We start from the raw sequence: 8,804 nt of genomic DNA, 5'->3' as shown, positions 1-8,804 counted from the left end.
TCATTCATTTCTCTTACTCGAAGACATAGATATTTTGACAAATATAATTGTGTGAGTGTGTTTAGGAGTTGAGCAGGTAGAGAGAAAGTGATTGCAATTTAGGAGACCTTTAATTTGGTCCTTCTTGTACTTGTTGTAGATTTGGCGAAATTATTTAACCTCTGCAATTGAAATGAAGGCACTGTGATCTTTCAGGTATAACAATAATGAAAAATGCTGTGATTCTCTGGATGCTTTAAGGAACACCATCCCCTGGTAACTGATGATGTGACAGAGTTATAGCTGTTGTTTAGAGTATAATCTGTACTTCCTGACAGGCAGGGGTGTCTCTGATAAACTAAAGGAAATGGAAATTTAGTGAATTACTTAACATGAGTGGAAAAACTTCACAGGTTTGTCTCCTGATGCTATCTAAGTTTAGTGGCACCTCCAGAATATTCATAGAGAAAGGGGCTTAGAGGAGGCAATCTGCGTGGAATGGAAGATCTTGAAGACATCTTTGTAACATTTAACTTAATGTGATAAAGCCAGCTGTACTGATCAGAGTTTGCAAGTGACTGAAAGATTGATAAAAAGTCAAAGTCAGCCTTTGACACAACACCTCCTCTTTAGAGTAATTAATATTTTATGTAAAATATGTTCAATTCCTTATTCTTGGCTCCCATTAGAATTTTCTTATTTTCTTGGGAACATGTCCTCTTATAATTCACCTTCTCTTGCTTTATCCCCAGAAGATATTATAAGAAGGTGTTGCTAATGAATACATTATGGAGTGTTCATAAATAGAACCCTATGAAAAAACTACGAATTATATCCTTTGATGTAGTCATATAATCTTAAAAATGTAATTCTACTTTTAGATTATTATTACACATTATATTAACATAAATATAATATTTCAGATTTAGAATGGACTTTAAATGCAACTACTTATTTAAAATTATGCATTAATTCACACTCTGCCCAAGCCATTCTTTATGTGCCTTAATATTTCTAGTGACAGTACTCATCATGCTGCTTTAAAATGATTAAAATTTATTGAGTAAATTTTGAGAGTTTTACTTAGTACCCAGAATTATACAAAGACTTTTTATATGTCTTTTTAAAATGTAATTCTCACATCATCTCAGTGATTCAAGTACCCTTTTAATCTTACGAATGGAGAAAATAAAATAGTGGAAGGAGGTTAGATAATCTCTGCAAGGATACAAGACTAGTAAATGGTACACTCCAGATTGAGCCAAGTTACATGTGATTTCAAACCCTGTAAGCTCAGCCATCACATCATACCACCTCAGATTTAATTTCTAAAGAAAATAATGTCCCTTACATTTAAACTATTTTTATCACTTTAATTCACGGATATGTGTATCAATAAAACTACTCCTTTTAATGACTGACAGCATCATGTAAATTGAAGTAGCTACAGTATAGCAATTATAATTCTTTAAAATTTCCCTTCATCAACATTGTAACCCTCTTCTGGAAATGACAGTGTTTGCATTTGTCTTATGTAATAATGCCCGTTGCTCCCCACAAGTCTCCTGCTTATTGAGGTTGCAGAGGCCTCCAAATTCCTAAATCTAATCCATTGTCCTCAATCATTATTTTAGATTTCTTGGCATAATGTAGTGTTAATCTGAACATTTTGGAATAGGATAGAAATAGTATCTTGCTTACCATGGAATAATATATTTCTATTAATGTGGAAAATTCAAAATTCTTGTAAAGGTTGGGTAGAAGTCACTATTGTCCCTGGATTCCAGAACAATCTATGTCCCTAAGGCTCCAGTGATAGTTCAGTACTATTGGATATTGTGCAGTTGCAACCATGAGAATCTCATGCTTAATTTGACCAAGAGAAAATCATAATTTACTCAGAATTAACTAGTTGTGACATGTGAAAATCTGAGAAAGTCAAACTAAGCTTCACCTTAGGTTATAGGATTAAAAGAATGGCAAAGAAAAGTAATTCTATATCAAGAACATACTGAAATAGAATTAAAGAGAACAGTATCAAAATTTGTTCATATAAGTTTGACATGCAATTTACTAATTGTATAATATATATACTGAAACATAGTTAAAGAGAGCACTACCAAAACTTGTTCATATAAATTTCACATACAATATACAAATCTTACAAATTTATTTTAAAAGAGAATGAACCAATGACGATGACCTAAATTCTGTACGTTGTATACATTTATGAATAATAAAAATGTGCTGCTCTAAATATTATATATTTCAACTTTTCTGCAATATTAATTCAATAGAAGGACAGTTCACGTAAAACAATGCAGCAATTGTCACCAAACCATTACTCCTACAGGTGATCTTGAGGCTGAGCTCCTTCACTGAAGGCAAGAGGAGAAGCAACCCTGCTCAGCTTCTGCTCTGTAAGAGAAGTGTCAAATAAAGGCTTATTTCCTGAAGAAAAGGCAGTTATATTGGTTTCTGGAAGAAAGTGGTTTTCAGTACCGAAGTTCTAGTCTTTGCTCTTGTTGTGTGAGACCACAGGTTTGTTTTTATGGAAAATAAATTGCAACACTTGTGCAAACAAACACGTGGCATCAGAAGCACAGACTTGTTGAACAACAGGAAGACTGAAATTTGTATCATTACAGAATGCCTTGAGTACTACTAATCATCACAGACTAGGACTCACTTGTAGTAAGCCTGAAGGGTTGCAATACATTGGGGAAAATGGGGTCTTAGTTGTCAGCAAGCCAGTTGGCGTAGAATGAGTCTTGTCCAAATAGTCTCAGAATATTCTCTGTAGTTTTCGGAAGCTACCACCACTAATCTGGAACTTAGTGAGAAGCAGTTCAGTGGTCCCTTCATTTAAGGAAAAACTATTATTAATAAGAAACGGTGAGAGTAACATCATCATCATCATGGTGGAGTGAGATGTTTCCTTTGTCTGTCCCCCTCATCTACAACCACTGAAACATCCACAACTCAACAAAGATGGCTCTGCCTGACACACCAGGATGCCGGAGAATTCCACACATCTATATATCTGCAGGTGGGTGGATTGGAACACACAAAGCAGGCAAAGCAGGAAAACAGTGAAGGTGGTGCCTGGGATCCAGCGCCCCCAGCCTAAGCAGCTGAGCTCGCAGCCCTAGAGAACCCAGCAGCCACAGGGGAGGTGGAGCACAGGACTCTAGCCTCCTGGCCACAACAGTGCCCACAGCCACAGGGAACTAGGCAGCAGCAGTAGGGGGGCTTACAACCCCATCCTTCCATCACAGAGGAACCCACAACTCCAACCCCCCGGCCTCTGCCCACAGTGGTGGTTCCAGTGTAACTGACAACTCAGGACAGAGTAGAAAAGCCCTTGACCCTGGCCCCCCTCCCCCCACCCTCTTCTTCCCCTCCCAACAGCAGCAGAGCCTGTGACTCAGGAGACCCCCATGCTCCATCCAGAAGTGCCCATCATCCCATTGCCCCAGGTGGCAATGCCAGCGACACTGGCAGCTGCAAGGTACCAATGATCCAGGAAGTACAAGCAGTAGCAACGAGGGTACTAGGTGGCCAACGCCTCTGACAGAGGCAGTGAGAGGTGGAAATTGCCGAGTCTCAAACATAACCAGAGGCAGCTCAGGTAAGAGAAACCAAAAACCTGTGCTGTAGCACCACCTACTGGAAAACACAGAAAGAACTCAGAATTAAGGTTTTAAATTTTTTTTAAAGCTTTACCTACAGAAGAAAGGTGTTCACTACTTCAAATACACCAGCAGAGGAACAACTCTTCAACCACCAATGAAGAACCATTGTTACATGGTACCACAAAGAGAAAATGACAAAATGGCAATTCTCCAGAAACCAAACTTAAAGTCATGGACTATTGTGATCTGACAGAGATTTCAAAATAACGAGCTACTAGAAAATCCAGAAAGGCAGTTCAATGAGCTCAGGAATAAAATTAATGAACATAAGGAATATTTACAAAAGAGGTAGAAACTGTAAAAAGAAAAAAACAGAAATCCTAGAGCTGAAGAAATCAATAAATGAGATGAAGAATGCATTAAAAGCATTGGAAATAGAGGAGACCATATGGAAGAGAGACTTAATGAGTTTGAAGATAGAAATCTAGAAATGATACAAGTAGAAGAGAAAAGAGACTCAAGATCTAAAAACAAATGAGGAAATTCTACGAGAATTATTTGACTCTTTTACAAAGGGAAAATTAGGATAATGGGTATCACAAAAAATAAAAATAAAAAAAGAGGGAGAAGGGAGCAAAGAGTTTATTCAAAGAAATAGAGCTGAGAAATTCCTAAACCCGTGAAAGGAACTGGATATGCAAGTCCACAAAGCTAAGAACAAACCTAATTATCTCAATGCAAAAAGACCTCTGTAAGACACATTATATTAAGTCTCTCAAAAATTAATGACAAAGAAAGAATTTTAAAGGCAGCCAAGGAAAAAGGATGGTATACTCCAAAGGAACCCTCATTAGACTATCAGCAGATTTCTCAGCAGAAACTCGACAGAAAGGTGAAATGACAAACTCAAACTTCTGAAAGGTAAAAACTGTCAGCCAAGAATACTCTATCCAGCAAAGTTATCATTCAGATATGAAGGAGAAATAAAGGCTTTCCCAGACAAACAAAAGCTGCAGGAGGTCACCAACATAAACCTTACAAGAAAAGTTGAAAGTGCCCTTCTACCTGAGACAAAAAGGCAAAAGTACACAAATCTTTAAGTAAGATGATATACTGACAGACAGAATCAGAAAATTGCAACTCTATATCACAACAGATTTTAAAACACTTCATTATAGCATGAAGGGGAAAGGGAGAAAAAAAAGCAGTAAAAATAGCTATAGCTGCCTCAATTTGGTAACAAGCTCACAACATGGAAAGGGATAATTTTAGACAACAGAAACATAAGAGAAGAAGAGGAGAAGGATGGAACCCGTATGGGCAAATGAAGATACGATGCTCTCAGCAGAAAAAGGACTATTTTATCTGTAAGACATTTTATACAAACTTCAAGGTAACCAAAAGACATAAACCTAGAGCAGACACACGAAACAAAAAAGAGGAAACTGAGAAAAACATTATGCAAAACCACCAAACTAAAATGGCAGACAGAGACACAAAGAAAATAAATAATGGAGATACAGAGCAACCAGAAAAGAGAAGACAAAATGTTAGTGCTAGGTTTTCATTTATCAATAATCACCCTAAATGTAAATGAATTGAATTCACCAATCAAAGGCACACAGTGGATGGATGGATTAACAAACAAGACCCAAATATATGCTGCCTCTAAGGAGACTCTCCTCAGCTCTAAAGACAAATGAGCTCAAAGTGAAGGGATGGAAGATGATACTCCAAGGAAATGGCAGCCAAAAGAAAGTGGGTGGAGCCTCACTCATATCAGACAAAATAGACGTCAAGCCAAAAAAGATAAAGAGACAAAGATGGACATTTTATAATGATAAGGGGAACAATTCATTAAGAAGACATAACTGTTATTAATATATGTGCACATAACACAGGAGCACCAAAATATATAAACCAAGTATTAATCTATCTAAAGGGAGAAATCAACACTCAACACAATAATGGTAGGGGACTTTAACACTGCACTTATATCAATGGATAGACCATCTAGACAGAAAATCAACAAAGAAACAGTGGCTTTAAATAAAACATTAGGCTAGATGGATTTTAAATATTTGTAAAGACATTCCATCCAAATGCAGCAGAATACACATTCTTCTCAAGTGCACATGGAACATTCTCAAGAATAAACCATATGTTGAGACACAAAACAAGTCTCAATAAATTTAAGAAGAAGATTCAAATCATAGCAAGCATCTTTGCTGATTACAATGGTATGAAAATAGAAATCAACTACAAGAAGAAAGCTGGAAAAATCACCAATACACAGAGACTGAACAACATGTTACCAAATAACCGTTAGGTCAATGAAGAAATCAAAGAAGAAATTTTTAAAGTACCTAAAGATAAATGAAAATAAAAATATGAAATACCAAAACCTTTGGATGCAGCAAAAGAAATACTAAGAAGGACATTTATAGCAATACAGGCCTACCTCAAGAAAAATCTCAAATAAACAATTTAACCTTACACCTAAAGGAACTAGAAAAAGAAGAATAAATGAATCCCAAAGACAGTAGGAAGCAAATATTAAAGATCTGAGTGGAAATAAATGAATTAGAGTTAAAAGGCAACAGAAAGGATCAACGAAACTAAGAGCTGATTCATTGAAAAGATAAACAAAATTTGCAAAACTTTTTCTTTTTTAATTCTCAAATCTTTAGCTAGACTGAGTAAGAAAAAAAAAGAGAGAGAGAGAAAAGGATCTGATAAATAAAATCTGAAATGAAAGAGGAGAAATAATAACAGATACCACAGAAATACAAAGAACTATAATAGAATATTATGAACACTACACACCAACAAATTGGACAACCTAGAAGAATAAACATATTCCTAGAATCATCCAGCCTTCCAAGATTGACTCATGAAGAAACAGAAAATCTGATAGACCAACCACCAGCCCAGAGATTGAAAGAGTAACCAAAAACCTCTCAAAAAACAAAAATCCAAGACCAGATGGCTTCACAGATGAAGTCTACCAAACATTCAATGATTTAATATGTACTGTTCTCAAATTATTCCAAACAATTGAAGAGGAAGGAATGCTTCCTAACTCATTTTATGATTCAACATTACCCTGATAGCAAAACCAGATACAACACACACACACAAAATTACAGGCCAATTTCTGTGATGAACATACATGTAAAAATCCTCCATAAAATATTAACAAACGAAATGCAACAATACGTTAAAAGGATCACACACCATGATGTGGGATTTATTACAGGGATGAAAGGATGTTTCAACATCAGCAGATCAAACAACATGATACACCATATTAAAAACTGAAGGATAAAACTTACATGATTATTTAAATAAATGTATGAAAAGCAGTTAACAAGATTCAATACCTATTTGTGATTAAAACTCTCAATAAAATGGATCTAGAAGTAACAGAGCTGAACATAATAAGGGCTAACTAAGGCAAACCCACAGTTTACATCATACTCAACTGGGAAATTTCTAGTAATTTTATAGATATGTGCAACTATCACCACAATCCAGTTTTAGAACATTTCTGTCACCCCAAAAAGTTTCCTGTTTACAGTTAATTCCCACCCCCACCCCAAGCCCTAGAGACCCACTGATTTGCTTTCAGTCTATAAACTTGCCTTTTCTAGATGTTTCATGTAAATGGAATCATATGACAAGTAGTCTTTTGTGTATGGCTTATTTCACTTAGTGTATTTTTGAAGTTCATCCATTTTGCATCATGTGTCATCAATTCCTTTAAATGTGTTTCACTTGTTCTTTCTTATTGCTAAATAGTTTTCCATTGTATAGATACAGTGCATTTTGTTTTTCCATTCACTGACTGATGGATACTAGGATTGTTTCCAGTTTTGTGTTATAATGACTAATGTTGCTGTGAACATTTGCACATGCATATTTGTGAAGTATCCATTTTGTTTAAAGGAATGAGTATAGGATATACCTGGCAAACAACTTGAAACTCTCTATACAAATCTAAATCTCAAATGTCCAGGGATCTAATTCTGGGCTTTGTTTTACTGGTGCATATAACAAATAATGAATCAATGCCAAAAAGTGCTTAATAAAATAGAGGTATAATAGGTTTTAGCATTTTAAAAAGTGAGTTATTCCTCATTATGTGTCTTTTTAAAAAAAATTTCCCTGGAAGATATACTTTTCCTCACAAAATTAAGAGTCAGTATATGTTCTAAAATCAAGTAAATAATCCTCCTGCTTGCTTGCTTTTTGGGGGGAAGAAAGTGGCTTATGGCTGATATTTAAGTCTCAATGTTAAAAAAAATCCTTGCAATGATGTTGTCCATTAAATACCTATCATCCTTCATAAGGAAATTACTAAAAACACAATCTAATAGTTCCATACCCTAAAATCATCGTCCTTACCCATGGGCCATTTCTTTCTCTCTAAAAAAGATTATTTTAAACCTTTTCTTCCCTTGTGCATCACAGGAGGCAGGCCCATGTCACAAAGGATGAATCATGGTTTGTCTGAGCCTACCGTTGTAATCCATGGTCTTCCTAATGTGTGGGGAAGTGGGTCTATTGGGAAAACTCTGCAAAAAGTTTGGTTGCTCCTTATAAAACCACACAAGAAGAAACAGTTCTCTTTTCTTGCCTTTAGGATCATTGGTGATGCAACTGGCCTGATGAATTGACCAACTCTGGAGATTCCCTACCTTGGGTCTATCTGTTATGTGAGATAAATAACTTAAAGAAAACTAAAGCCAATTAGATTGGATTATCTGCTACTAGCAGCAGAAAGCATCTTCATAGATATATGCATACCGTATACTTTAATTCTACCTTATCATTTCACACCACAGGTTTCAAATAAAATGAGACAACTTATTTTTTCATCTCAGAGAACAAAGTGACAGTAAAGGTGCAACCCTGGGATCAAATAGAACTTATCCCAACTGTATGCACATTGCAGACATGACTACTGGTTTATCAAACTCCTACAGGATGATAACCTGTTTCACACAAATAACACAGTATAATTAACATATGCAAAAATAAGCTTTTAATTTGCTTGAAAATAAAATAATAGTTATGTCTGACTGTGGAGAATTCAACTCTTACTTTGAAATAAACTTCTGAATCTATTAACTACTGTTTAGATTTGATTTACATTTGAAACTGACTCTTCAGATGGAATACAATAGC

Source organism: Balaenoptera borealis (assembly GCF_965194805.1).
Source record: "Balaenoptera borealis genome assembly, chromosome: 12".
Lineage (NCBI taxonomy): Eukaryota > Metazoa > Chordata > Mammalia > Artiodactyla > Balaenopteridae > Balaenoptera > Balaenoptera borealis.
The sequence above is the reverse complement of the archived record's forward strand: the minus strand, read 5'-3'. Positions refer to the sequence as shown.